The sequence below is a fragment of the Tachypleus tridentatus genome, chromosome 6, assembly GCF_004210375.1.
Source record: "Tachypleus tridentatus isolate NWPU-2018 chromosome 6, ASM421037v1, whole genome shotgun sequence".
Classification (NCBI taxonomy): domain Eukaryota; kingdom Metazoa; phylum Arthropoda; class Merostomata; order Xiphosura; family Limulidae; genus Tachypleus; species Tachypleus tridentatus.
This window is the reverse complement of record NC_134830.1, coordinates 83,715,974-83,731,685: the sequence shown is the minus strand read 5'-3', so window position 1 is coordinate 83,731,685 and position 15,712 is coordinate 83,715,974. Positions and strand designations below refer to the sequence as shown.

General features: G+C 32.7%; 1 protein-coding gene across 1 annotated transcript in view; it reads right to left on the bottom strand.

Annotated features, from left to right (window-relative positions):
• LOC143252932 (lysosomal cholesterol signaling protein-like) overlaps positions 1-9,583 on the bottom strand; it is a 94,554-nt gene extending 84,971 nt beyond the window's left edge. The window contains exon 1 of the mRNA XM_076505823.1: positions 9,488-9,583. The gene's annotated coding sequence lies outside the window, so the exon portion shown is untranslated. The remainder of the gene's footprint in view (positions 1-9,487) is intronic.
• Between the last annotated feature and the right edge of the window lie 6,129 nt (positions 9,584-15,712).

Sequence of the window (15,712 nt, the reverse complement as noted above, 5' to 3'; positions counted from 1 at the left end):
CCGCTGCTAGTACAGCGGTATGTCTCCGGATTTACAACGCTGAAATCAGCGGTTCGATTCCCCTCGGTGGGCTCAGCAGATAGCCCGATGTGGCTTTGCTATAAGAAAACACACTGATACTAAAAATGTATTAGAAATTCAACGAATAGAAAAAATACCAAAAGTTCTAGAAATTAATATTTTACACAGAAACTATAAGACTAAAACAAAATATCATGATAGAAAGTGTTATGTTTTTAATAGAGTCATATAAACACGAGTAAGCCTAAAGAACTTCAGAAAGAAATGTAAGACTAAGAAAAAATTCTCTTCATCTGAAAACGCTAATAAAAATCACTTTAACGCAAGAGTCCTGCAAACTCTGTTTACTGGGTACCCCGCTGGCACAGTGTAAGTTTACGTATTTAGAACACTAAAATCAGGAGCTTGATTCCCTTCGGTGGACTCAGCAGATTGCCCGATGTGGCTTTGCTATAAAAAAAAACACACACACTGTTCACTAGACTTTCCTAATGTTTATATGCAATTTTCGCGCTACCCATATTTTCTGCCTCTATTGGTCTTTCACATCATATTCATTTGGATAAGAAAAGTAATGAGTCATATAGTGCTTCAAAAGTTTGTAGTTAGCTGAACTACAAATAAATGGCTCTTATTTGTCAGTTTAAATCAAAGACATGAGCAAGCATACAATGTTCTTCCCTACCAATGCTATTAGTGAAACTTAACATTTAAACCTCTCAATGTTTTTTTTCAGGTTCGACAGTCGAATTGGTCAAGAACTTTTACTGCTTATATACAACCGAATCACTTGTTGTGGTTACGTCGAAACACATTCAAAATAATCTAGCATACAAGGGGCAGAATTTGACTTTAACGCAGCTGGATAATTTTATTTAAAACAGTGTATGAACAGAATGCATATATGATACATTGTTTATCCTGTTTAATTTACATACATGTAGAAGAGAAGAATTTATTAAATCAGATATTCAACAACCTGCTCATATTCAGGTTGTCAAAGCCGTAGTAGAAAAGTAGATATCATATGGTTATTGTTTATGTAACAAAGAAGAAATCTGCCGTAACAGTTCCATTATTTTATTTAAAAATACTTAATGATAGACTTCCGGAAACAAAACATTCTGTGACGAGACGATTAAACTTCAAATCTCACTGAAAATAAATAAATGCAAAATGGTGGCCGCACGTTTTTAGTGTGTTTTTTGATTAGATATCATGAAGTTTTGTTAATACAAACCAAAAAACAACAGTAAGTAAGAATGTGAAACTGGATAGTACCAACATTAGCTTTAGAATCGCAATCCTATTATTTTAAACAGACATACACTTTGTATCTCAGGACAGCTGGTATGGGCATTTACACTTCTGCTAATAAAGCAGAGAACAACGTTTCGACCTTCTTGGGCCATTTTCGGATTAACATAGTACGTATCAAGGAAAACATACACACCCTGAAAAAGACAAAAGAACACAATACAATACGGGGATGGAAACAGGGGTGAAGGCAGAGGACAAATAAATACCGACCCACTTCCCTCTATATCTAAATATTCATTGATGGGTTCTCATGATATATTACTGTAACAATTCAGCGACTGTTTGAGTGTTTTGAAAATATATGAAGGCCAAAACAACATTGGCTTTTCATTAAGTGTGTGGACATACTTTTTAATTTAAACCTATAGCTGAACATACTAGTTTTATGAATATTTTCTAAGGGGAAAATCGTATAAAAATCGTTTTGAGATTATTGTGTTTTCTAATTATTGATTTGTTCTTCTTAAGATTTAGTATTAATGAAATAGAAATAAACACTAATTTCATTTTACTGATACGATCTTTCCACATTGCATTCACATACATGGATAGCATTTCAAGAATTTTAAAGTTATTTTTAGTATTGGTACCTGGTATTGCTCTTTTCAGCTTCCAAAGTATCTCATGCAACACTGGGCCACACGGTAAGGTAAAATCCATTAAAGTTTAGGTATAACTACCTCAAATTTACAAATGATAACCAGAGATAAGGAAAGCACTAAGGATCGCCCACTTCTGACGTAGTTTTTCTTAACCGAATTTTATAGATTGCTATAGATATAACGTCCCCACAATGGAAAGTGCGAAGAGTGTGCGGCATTAATTTACGACTTGAGCCTTGGACCTTTTGATCCGCAACCCAAGACTTCAAACATCAAGCCATATCTAGTTTTGAAAATGCTACAGGCACTAGACATACAAATACTTTATTGTTACGCTTCTTAAGTGGTTTGCATTTAGCTGAATTAAGAATAAGAATAACTCAATCCGTGATGACGAGAAAACCAACTTGTAGAGAAAATTATATATGAAAAACGGCTGGTATGGTTAGAGAAAGTATTAAGTAGAGAAGCGAACAACGTTTTGACCTTCTTCAGTCATCGTCAGGTTCACAAAGAAATAAAGAGATAACTGACCACATGTTTGAAGGCGGTTGTGTAACTGAGTGTAGGAATGTGGAGGGCGTGCTTAGATGTTGAATATATTTATTAATATAGGTATAAACGTGTTCCTTTGTATTGGTTTATTTTGGGCTTGAGTTGAGGTAAAAGTAAGGATTCTTTAATTTTTGCGTTTGTTTATGTTTGTTTCTTTATTTGACTTGCAGTGTTCGAAAACGTGTGAAGGTGACTTATGTTCTTTGAATCTGGTTTCCATTTTTCTACTTGTTTCTCCCAATATAGAAGTCGTGGCAGTTAACAGATTGTTTTTTATAAATAATGTTGGTGTAATCTTTGTCAGTGTGGTTTTTATAAAGTGTAGACCTCAGTTTTGCTGCTGGTTTTGAAATAAATTTGGTATTAACTGGAATGTCACATTTTGTTACTAGTTTTTGCCAAATGTTAGTTATTCTTCTGCTGATGTCGGGAATATATGGTATGCAGCAGTATATGGTTTCGTGAGTTTTTGATTCGTGAGATATATTGACTTTTGTTAGTTGATTTTGCTTTCTGTCTAGGTGTGTGCGTATAATGTTTTCTACGGTTTGTGGAGGAAACTTATTGATGTTGATGAAGTATTGTTTTATTTTGTTTAATTGTTTTGTTTGTTTGTATTTTTGGAATTTCGCACAAAGCTACTCGAGGGCTATCTGTGCTAGCCGTCCCTAATTTAGCAGTGTAAGACTAGAGGGAAGGCAGCTAGTCATCACCACCCACCGCCAACCCTTGGGCTACTCTTTTACCAACGAATAGTGGGATTGAACGTAACATTATACGCCCCCACGGCTGGGAGGGCGAGCATGTTTAGCGCGACGCGGGCGCGAACCCGCGACCCTCATATTACGAGTCGCACGCCTTACGCGCTTGGCCATGCCAGGCCCATTTTGTTTAATTCGTCGTTAATTTTATCTGGTGAGCATAGTTTTATGGCTGTTATTATTTGGTTTCTTAGTATGTTGAGTTTTTTGTTTTATTTCATGTGCTGAGTCCCAAGGAATGTATAGTCCAGTATGGATGATTTTTCGGTGGATTCCTGTTTTAAATTGTGTATCGAGTCTTGTAATTTTGAGGTTAAGAAATGATATTTTATTGCTTTCTTCCTGTTCACATGTGAAGTTAATGTTGGGATGTATAAAATTAATGTGATTAAAAAAATTAAGTGTGTGTTCTGTAGATGTGAATCCCGCAATCGTGTCGTCTACATATCTGTACAAATATAGTAGTGGATGTAATGCTGTGTTAATTGCTTGTGTTTCAACTTGTGTCATAAAAATATTGGCTAAAACTGGTGATACTGGATTGCCCAAGCTTAGGCCATTTGTTTGTATATAGTTGTGGTTGTTGAACATGAAGTTTGTCTTCATCGTGGTGAATTCTGTGAGGGTTGCTAACTGGTTGCTGGGAATGTCTATTGACGGGTTACAGTCTCGGATATAGAGCTTTAAGGCTATCTTGCAAGCTTCAGCGGTTGAGACTTCCGTGAAGTGGGATATAACATCGAAACTGTCCATTAAGGCTTTGTGATTAAGTTGATTAAGGTTAGATTTGAAATTAAAAAAGTCTTTGATGCATGAGATGGCTGATGTCATATATTTGGAGAAAGCCCATGCTATGTATTTACCAAGATTGTAAGTAAACGATTCATATGTGGACATTATTGGTCGTAGTGGACAATCTGGTTTATGAGGTTTGGGGATCCCGTATATTTGTGGTGTGCGTGAGTTGGTCTTACGTAGGTAGAAATAAAGTGTTTTTGAAATTGTATTGGATTTTTTTCATTTTTAGTAGCATTTTATTTTGTTGCGTTTCGTGCGTCTTTGTTGGATTTGTGAGTATTTATTCAAATTTGTTTATGTCTGATAGAATATTCTTCATTTTTTTGATGTATTCATTAGTATTCATTATCTACTTTTAGAATGTTAATGTTTTGTCTTGTTTTAGGTTTTTATGGAATTAATGTCTCTTTTTGTAAGGTTGTTTTATAGTTTTCTGTTTTGTGAAATTATGTTGATGGTTTTGTGAGAAAATTCTTTGAAAAAATCGTTTAAGATGTTGTCTTTAGGTGATTCTGGAAAATAAAAATTTTAAATTTTTTTCCTGGGAAGTTTGGCTATTGGATGTCAATAGAATTGTCGAAGTTGTCTTCTTTCTGTTGGTTGTTTTTGTTTTCTGTGGGAAGTATCACAAGTCTCCTGGCTAGGTTTTCTCAACATGCTTTAATTTCTAAGGTTGCGATGCACCACGGTGCTACTGCAAAGTTGAGTCCTTTGTTAAGCAGATGTATCTCGTCTGTGTTTACTTGTCGGTCGGATATGTTAATTATGAGGTTAGTCAACGGTTTGTCGTGTTGGTGTCTTTTGTGTTGTTTGCATCTTAGTTTTTCTAGTTTTTGTTGTGGCAGATCTTTTTGTCCCTGTCATTCTTAGTGTTGATTTTGTTTATGTTTCGTTGTATAAGTCTGTAAATCTCTGGTTTAATGCAGCATGCCAGTTGATGGTTTAGGTTCATACTGGATCATACATTCCTTGGGACTCAGCACATGAAACAAATCAAAAACTCAACATACTAAGAAACCAAACAACCACAGCCATAAAACTATGCTCACCAAATAAAATTCACGATGAATTACACAAAATAAAGCGACACTTCATCAACATCAACAAAGTTTCCTCCACAAACCGTAGAAAACATTATACGCACACATCGAGACAAAAAAGCAAAATCAACTAACAAAAGTAAATATATCCCACAAATTAAAAAATCACTAAACCATATACTGCTGCATAACATATATTCCCGACATCAGCACAGAAATAACCAACATTTGGCAAGAACTAGTAACAAAATGTGACATTCCAGTTAATACCAAATTTATTCAAAAACCAGGCACAAAACTGAGGTCTATACTATGTAAAAACTACACTGACAAACACCACACCAACATTATTTATAAAATACAATGTGATAACTGACACAACTGCTATATTGGAGAAACAAGTAGAAAAATGGAAACCAGAATCAAAGAACACAAAAAGTCACCTTCGCACGTTTTTGAACACTGCAAATCAAATAAAAGCAACATAACCATAGAAAATACCCAAATACTAAATAAAGAAACAAACATAAACAAACGCAAAATTAAAGAAGCCTTACTTATACATACTCAAGCCTAAAATAAACCAATACAAAGAAACACCTTTATACCTATATTAATAAATATATTCAACATCTAAGCACGCTCTCTACATTCCTACACTCAGTTATACAACCGCCTTCAAACATGTGGTCAGTTACCTCTTTCTTTATGAAACTAACGATGACTGAAGAAGGTCAAAACGTTATTCGCTCCTTTACATAGTGCTTTCTATAAACATACATGCCGTTTATACATATATAAGAAAAACTCAATCTTATCATAAAGTCATTCAGAAACTTGAATTTGACCCAGGTTGTTCATGAGATTTACAGTAAACAAAAATGAAAGCTAATGGCTGAGTCCGATAGTCTTACTTTTTGTGAGGAATAATATCAAACCTAAACATCTTTGTGCGTAATACCGAATTGGCGTTGCCTGCTGTGGAAAGGGCACTCCATTCGACTCGGAATCTGCGGGTCACGATTGAAACCGGTCTTCAAATATGCTAGCTTTTTCAGCTGTGGTGACATTATAAAGTTGGTTAACGTTTCATATTTGCTGGTAAACAGTAACCAAAGAGCAGGTGCTGCAGGATGGTTGCCGTCATTCTGTTTGGCAGTTCAAAATTAGAGACGGCAACAGAGTGCGTTAGCAGCTTTGTCATGTATGAAAAGCAAACGAACTAATTCTATGTAAACGTAGCTTACAGCTTCGAAACAGTACATATGCATTTCACTGCAAGAAATATCAACGTGATATTTCAATGTTTCTGATGACTCTAAAAACGAAAATTAATGTTAATTTTATTTCAGTGTGAATATATAACACCATGTAACAAAATTTTTACTTTTTCTTGTTCCTGGACAAAAAGTGTTATTTTCCAATTGCTTATGCCTAAAGACCCATTTTTCTTTCAAACTTTGATTCTGTGACCGGGGTAATGACATTTTCAAATTTACCAATTTTTCCAGAACATTCCAGGTAGATTTATTACTGAATAGCTGATAGAGAATTTCATCGAACTTACAAGAGTTTTCTAGAATTTTGTAGAACTTACGAGAATTTTCAAGAACCTTTTAGAATTATTACTTTCCATAGTAATATATATATATATATATATGCAGGGACTCACCAATCACCACTTCAGTTTAGTTCTAGCTGCTTAGGTGAACACATAGACCTATCTGATTTTATCAGAGATGGCATCAAGAAGCTGCAAACGTTCTCCAGGCGCATTCTGCTATGTATATGGACAATTTATCAAGACACAAGCGAAAAAGTACTCTGTGATAGCATTTGCCAAAAATGTGTGAGCTTACAAGATATATGCTATCATGTATCCGGACCTTCAATCATCCATCGCCACAGTACCACACTGCCCTTAGCTCACATACCCACTCGTCAAGAGAGAAAGCAATCATCCTCAGAAGAGAGCAGCAAATCAGAAGAGGAGGTAAACATTGAAGATCCAGATTACAATTTCAGAGGTGCAGCTGGTGAGAGAAACCCATACTACCCCAACCAAAGAGACCTCAATGACTTGATCAGAGATCTTGGTCTAACAAAGTCAAATGCCAAGCTTTTGACATTTAGGCTCAAGGAGTGGGATTTGTTAAATGAAAGTGTGCAAGTCGCAAGTCACTTCCAAACATTTTTGTTCATTTTTGTATAACTTTAGTATAAATACATGTAAATTTTGATTCATATGTTGTTTTATTCAGATCTTATGTAAATTAAAATGTGCAAATTTGTCCGTTTTTACATAGAAAATGGGTTAATTTCTAAATTTCATTATCCAAGTCACAAAAGTAAAGTTTGAAGAGAATAATGACTACTTTCTGTACTTTTACAACATAAGCAATTAAGAAATAACACATACCATCCAGGAACAAAATTTGTGTTACATCGTGTAATCTATACATATAGAGGCAGAAACAGGATATTACACATACACAGTACTGTAATCACATTATTATATTTTTCTCCAGTTTTACTTACATTCATTTGAAGTGCAGTAAAAAAATTACACAAAATACGCTAACAGTGTTTTTTATTATCATTGGAATTTCGAAGTAATATATTTTACTTAAACTTGAGAGATGTTGCACCAGTGGCTGAAGGGATGGCTAACGCGCAACCCACTGCAAATCAAAATTTGAAACACTTCTTATGAATATATAAGTATATGTTTCAGTGTATTATGTTATATTTTTAGGCAAATTATTTTGAAAACAGTTAAAAGTATTTAAAAAATAAAGAATTTTATATAACATACAGCAAAGTAACGGTTTCACTAAAAGCATTGAAGACAGTTTTTTACATTTAAAAGATACTCAACTTTCTTATGTTTGCAGCCGTAAAATTTTCAAAACTTTTATGTTTTGTTTGTCATATCTACTTTTGCTAAACATTGATTTAATGAGACTGCACATATCTAAAACGTGTACTGTCGTCTTCACAATCACTTACTTTGAATAGCAACGTTTCTATAAACTTCAAGCTCAAACTTACTCTAACAACTAAAGAAAAATGGTTGCCTTCACACTAGCCTGTCACTTCAAAATTAGAGACAGCTATGTATAAGTAGTCCTTGTGTAGCTTTACGGCGAATTCTGAATCATATTTATCTAGATAATATTTTAAAAGTCTATAATTAGTATGTTCACTTATCAATACCCACAGTTTCTGTAGTCGTTTTAACATTTATAAAATACATTATCTGAAGAGTTTTATACAAAAAAATGCTTTCAATTTTAAAAGGTTGCTTCAAAGAAATGATGTCTCTTTCATTCTCGAGCTACAACTTGTGATTTTGATTATTTATAAATAATTATTTGCCCACCAGTGGCTCAGCGGTATGTCTGCGGACTTACAACGCTAAAAACCGGGTTTTGATACTCGTGATGGGCAGAGCACAGATAGTCCATTGTGTAGCTTTGTGCTTAATTCAAAACAACAACAAATAATTATTTAGTCGAGCTTCCTACTACAGCAATTGGCTGCAAAAAGCTTGAATACGCATCCATAAAAAAATTGTAGGGTCTGAAACGAGAACCTCGCACATACTTACCAGTCAAAATACAATAAATGAATATTACAGAAAACAACTAATCTTAGATGTTATTGTTCTACTATATTGTAACAAACGAGAGCTTTGAATATTTAACAAGGGGCTTCATTAGACGAAAATAGTATCGATTTTTTTTAACTATTCACACGAGCTTTAGAAATTTTCAGTTACGTTTTTTTGATTAATAATTTATTCATCGTGGTATGTGCGAAGAAAAACGTATCTTTACTTTTAGATGGGTAAAGTAGTTATGATTTTTGTTATTTGTAATCTTCGTGGCTGTTAAATCTTGAGCTTTAAATTAAACACCACTAGTTTCCAAACGTTTTATTCCAAGTACAAATTGTAATGTAAGACGAAATCATCAATTAATTTAAAATCATGACGTTTCTGATGCATATTAGTAAAACTAGTACACTTTTCACCGTTATACGAAGTATAACTCAAAAGGCATCATACAGCTTAACTGTGACAACACCATGTGACAAATTATTGCTGTATATGAAGCTTTGCACATACTTTTCCAACAGACATGAATGATTAATAGTTGTACTAGAAGCAAGAAAAACGTTAATTTTTCTATAAAATAACTGAAAAGTATATTAAAGGTAAATTAACATTTAAAATAAAAACTGTCAACATGTATATATTGTGCTTATATTACATGTATGGTATACAGTATCGTTTTTAATTGGCAGTTTTTCGCAATGTACATAACATTTGTTGTGTTTAATAAACAACAAAAGTACCCACATGCACATAAAAGTTGGAATTACTTACTTTTGAGTTTAATATCGTTCAGGAATTAGTCAGCTCATGGATTGATGTCACTTCGTAACTTTAAAGGAAATAAAATGAAGTTAAATTGTAGGAAAAATATAATCTGTAAGATTTTTTCTGATAAGTCAGCTATAATAAACCATCGTTATACGAGAAAATTTTGATTGGTTGTTGATGTACAACATTCTCCTTTATTCATTCGTCTCATTTGTTGAGTTTAGGTCATAGTCCCGCCTCTTCAAATAAACACCAGGGCGGTAAGTGTAAGTTTGTTTTGTTTAAGCATAAATTTGCAGAATGGCCACCCTAGGATGTAAACTCGAATTTTAGCATTGAGCTCTCAAGCTTACCACAATGGCTTCAAGGGCGTGAATTTAGATAAAAAAAATACATTTTGGGACTAAAAAAACTGATCAAACAACAAAAACACGCCTTACGTCAGAATAATCTGGTTTTGTTAACCAGTAGGTTTCTGTGTAATCGCGATAAATTTTTTTATCTCTTCAGGTACTTTATAGTCGTCCTTCTAGTTGTTCTAGAAAAGATAAGTGATCTAATTTCTATTTATTATAAATTATTACATCAACCTTGTCGTACAATATATTATATTTCCTAGATAATAATAGTTGATCATTTTTACTTGAAAGAAATTAAGATTCTCACCCGACTACGTTTGGGCTAGGTTCATTGTAAATACCCAACTATGTCTATTTCTCTGATTTCGCTTATTTCATACCATCTCTTACATGGAAATAAACCTATTAAACAACATCTTCAACATTACGCTGGTGGGTCAGTATAACAAGTGAATTGCCTATATGATATTACTAATTTCGCTATTTAAATGCATTATAATAACGAAATCAGTTTTTTGAAATGATCTGCTCAACCCATTTGATACACGATAAGTAGGTAAATAAATAATGTATTTTTGTGCATTTTTCCAAACTTTTCCAAACAATCATCTTATAATGACTTACTCTTTAGAGGAACAAATATGCAAAGTTCTATCATAAATTACTTTGTTATCAACTTAAATTGAGAATTATGGTAGCCTGAACAGTGTTTTAATACCAATGATAAACAGAAAACGCCAAAGTTCTGAAGGTGTTTAGCAGCATGGTTATCTTTATTGTAATATTTTCAGTCAACATTATTGTAACATGTGCATATTATAGAACAAAAAAATATACAGCATGTTTAATCTATATAAAAAAGTAACATCGTTTAAGAAAAACACTTTAGGTAAGCGTAAGTGAAAATTGATATAGTAAGACCTGTCTAAGGCGAAATCACATCGGACCGAGTAAAATTTCCGGCTTAAGCAGGTTTTCCGGCTCAGACGTAGTGAAAATGCATTTCCTTAATTATATATAATTTTTGAGCGGAAGGTTATTCTTGACTCAAGGGAAATAAGACGTTTGTGAATAAAGTTGTTATACTATTTATGCTATATTTATTAGAATAAGAACAAAAGTACACATTCAAAATATACATAAGTACACAAAATCTTAATCAAATTTAATTGAAGAAAGTGTCCAGTTTTAACAGTTTCGTTTTTGAAATGGGCTTTCTCATTAAGTTCATTTTTCCCCTTCATTTTTCAATACAATTTGATAGCGTTAATATACCTTAACACTTGCGATGATGTAGGAATTTCTATTTCTTCTCTATCTTTTCTATTTTGTTCATCTTCTGAATCTCTCACACTGTTACCACCGTGTGATTATATTATAGATTTTAAATCAATTTTATCAGTTTCTGTTAAACATTCTTGTCAACTTCACAAAACCTTTCGTGTTCACAGAATCATCTGCATTATCTTTTCAATCAGTATTTGGATTTCACTGGAATCGTCATAACAAACAACTTTAAAAACTAAGGGTATTTAGTAGCTTTCTTAAAAATGAAGGTATTAAGTAAATTTTCCCTAAATTTTAAAATTAGGGAAGATAGGAATTTATTTTTTTCGTGAGAATTATTTAAAGAGTAAAATTTTGCACTCACAAATCATGAATCTAATTTTAACTGCCAAAATAATGACGGCAGAAAAAATAACAGAATATATTTAACCAATATTTACTGTTACAAAATGTTCGAGAATTGATTAATATTTAAACAAATTAGTAATCAAACAATAATTTATTAATATTTAAAGAAATCAATATTTAATCAAACACATTTTTCCGCCTTACTCAGGTTCTAATCTTACTTGTTGATAGATGAGGTAGGTGAAAGATAGTTTTCCGTCCGCGTTTCGCAGGTTTTTCCTTTTAGAGGGCTTTTCATTAGAAAAATTTTAAGATAATACTGCAAAATCTTGATATTTCCGGGTTTTACAAGTTTCCGCCCTACGCAATTTCCGGCTTAAACAAGTCTTACTGTATAAAAAAAAGAGCACTTACATAACGTTGTGTATGTTTCAGTAACGTTGTCAAGGTGAGCCACACAGGTTTTTTCAATAAAATAAAATAAATGACAAAAAAGTGACGATGGATGGGCATCATCAGTTTCTTCAATTTCTTTTTAGTAGCGTGCGTTATAATTGTATTTTGTGTTTGTTACTTTCAGCATTGAACTATAATTTGGTTTGCATTTCGCGCAAAGCTACACGAAGACTATCTGCATTAGCCGTTCCTAATTTAGTAGTCTAAGGCAAGATGGAGGGCAGCTTGTCATCGCCACTCACCGCCACTTCTTGAGCTATTCTCTTACCAACGAATAGTGGGATTGACTGTCTTATTATAACGCCCCAGCGGCTGAAAGGACGAGCATGTTGCTGCCCCCAGATTACGAGTCAAGCGTCCTAACCATCTAGCCATGCTGGGCACAGGCGGTAATTTAGGTTAAAGATTAATTCCTTCCCCTTCGGGGAATGAAATGTAACCAGAAGCAGACAGAACGTCTGTTTCTTTTACTCCACTGTTTGGTTGAGAATTAAAGAGCGCCAGACTTGAAGCTAACTTGATTTGCCGTAATCGGGACATGAGATTGCATTAGTTGATTTGGGTAATGCAGGGAGTTAGGAAAAGCCGTATAAGAAAAGGCAATGAAGGAAAAAGAGTTTCGTTGGACGGTTTCTTGACCGCATGGGAGAGGTGAGCTGTCAGACAATAGTAAAATTCCGTCCCTTTTCATATAAATGAACACAATTCGTTTGTATATTACGTCACCCAACGCAAAAAAAAAAAGAGAAAAGAAATGTTTCGAACTCTTTGATGGAAATTTCTCATTCAAGAAAGTGGTTCAACAAGATAACTGACCCTCAGATGAGTTCTACGTACGCAGCAAATGTGCTTGGAAAATTAAAAAAAACCTAAGACAAAGTATTAGGTACGAACCCTGTAAGAAACATGATAACCTTTATGGATGAAACATTCAGTTACCTTTTCTTCAAGCATGTTTGTGATGGTTTGTAAAACATTTGCTGATGGGTACTAAAAGCTTATTTAGTTTGTTTGGCTGCATAAAATTTTTTTTCAAAAGGAAAAACATGAAATTTTACTTAGGATTAATTCAGCCTACTTACAAACATACACACAAACAAGACTTATTTCATATAGCCGTTTAAGTAAATAGCATGCAAGTTATAAACCGCAAAATCGTTGCTTTAATTTTTTTTTTTTTTCAAAACTGTCATATTACTCATTTTTCTGGGGAAGTTTTGCTTTATTATACTTGAAGTAACTCTTATGAAATTACGAGAAATAACTATTATGGCCTATCTTCAGTAATTAAATAGTTATTAGATCTTAAGAATTAACAACAAACACCTCTTGAAGCATAGCTTACTTTTAGGTCTCATAGAACAACCTAATTTATCAGCGTTAGTGAAAATGTGTTTATGCGAAAACATACGACAAGACAAATTTAAGTAATAATAAAGTTGCTCATTTTATTTCTATTGTGCATAACCGCTGTACGAAATTGTGACACACTAAAAATTTGATTACGTACAGCTAATAACATTAATATATAAAAATATTTTAACACATTACAACATTTCATTAAATTTTGCAATATACTTATATTACTTATGTCCAAAGTTTTGAATGTTTAATATTTTAAACACAAAGACGTGGTTTGAAATATATTAAATCTTAATCAATAAATATTGGGAAAATTCAAAGCATGCTAATTTTAAAATTATGTACTATATTTTGTAAACCGTAAAGTTCTTTAAATAACTAACGTACTACCTGCTTAACGTTTTAATATAAGTCTAAGTAATCTTTAGAATAATTTAATCATAATATAAACTGTGTGACATACATTATAAACTTCATATTTAGTTATTTAGTCAAATATAGTATTTGTTGGTTGTAGGTGAAAAGTAGATTTTTCAATATAGAAACCTAGTTTGAGTTAGCATATATACCGAAAAATGTAGAATCTTTATTATCAAATTCTTACTTTTAAACTTCTCTTGCATAATTTTAAATATGAATCATTATATCAACGTTTATTGCCTCTTTGTTTAATTCACAATTTCGCTTTTATATGTTCTCTCCAACAGTCGAAAAGATGTTAATATAAAAGCGTAATTTAACAAAATATGTTCATAATTTCATACACTAAGAATTAAATTAAATGTATATTTACAAGTTTGCTCATTTAGTTGCAAATCAACATGTCATAAAAGCTGCTGTTGAAACGTAGTGTTAGCAAAACACACTTTCTATTTATTTATTGCTATTTATTAGAAGTTGTTAATCTAATTGTCTTTTGCCAATAATAATTATTCTTTGAATAAGCCACAAATTCATTTCATGGATGATTTTAATTTTGATTGGCTGAAAAAAAAAACAACGTTTGACTTCCTGGACTGTATTTTTCTGCCTCTTTGTTGGTCGAGCTTGATTTTGAAAAATATTTATTTCAGCTAGCTGTTAAATAAAGTTAGCGGAAACTAGGGGTGGGTGGGATAGTAGTACTTTCCCCTCATTTTCAATGGGCTGTACGAAAGTATGAAAATATAATTATAGGATCGAACTGCACAGACAGGGACGGATTTAAGCTTATATGTCTTGTCAGGTAAAAACGATGCGACCCAACAGGTTCTATTCATACCAGTATTATACATACAGCGAGAGTAAATAGGGGTCCCTAAAGATGACCATCAAATCCGCCCCTGCATTGATATAACATCATCGAATATATAATGTTTAAGAAAAGAAAGAACAGCTTATAGTTTTGTAGTCAAAATTAATGCATTTTCATTTCACAAAATGGAAATACCTGTCCATGTTTAGTTATATGTACAATTATATCACGCGTATTTTGGGAATTTAAATATGAATTAAAAAAAAATTACATTGTGTGTTAAACGTGTAACAAGAAAGGAAATCGCTAAACACTCCACCTCAATTGAATACCAAAAGACAGAAGTGATGTCCTTCCCTTAAGCTGGTAAGCAATTTCGGAGGTAAATCTCCTCTACTGGAAAGAATGTAAAATCACGTAGTCTACTGAAACACAAACAAGATTTCATCAGACATCACAATCTAAGCCATTTTTTGCTTCAAGAGTAACTTGTGGGAGTTCACTGTCCACCTTTTGATTATCACCAAGTCAAGTGTTAGAAATTAGATGAAATAGAAATTTTAAAAAAACTGTTAAAAAGTTAACAATAACTTTGTTTTGACATTATAGCTTTCAGTGAAGATATATTTTAGTCTTTGAATGCCCATAGTTTAATATTTTGTTCATTCAATATAGCAGCATTGTTAAAATGCTGCTAATTAACTGAGGTTTACATAAAGGTAGTTTATAATCTTCTATAGGTGATGTATTTAATGGCTCCAGTGGTCTTAAACCTTCCCATAGATTGTATTAAAATCTTTTCAATCTCAAATTTCAATATCTTACAAACATCAAACGTATCCGAACCCATCAACACATATGAAATTATGATAATACGTGTCGTACACGTACATTTGTTTAGTATTTTCAAAATTTTAATGTAACATCTAATTTAAGGAACCTGCGCAGTTTTTCGTTGATGAAAAAACTGTGTAACTGAAATAAAATTTAAGCATAACCTCCACGAATCTACGACCATGTGACTCAAAAAAAGATTCTTTTTTATTTAAGACAGATTGAAACTGCTTCTTTTAAAGCATTTTTTTTCAATGTTTACGTAAACTAACGTATCACCAAGGTATAACTTCATAAACAGTCCTTTATTTGTTTGCATTCTTTATCAATTCAGTTTTCGTTTTAAGT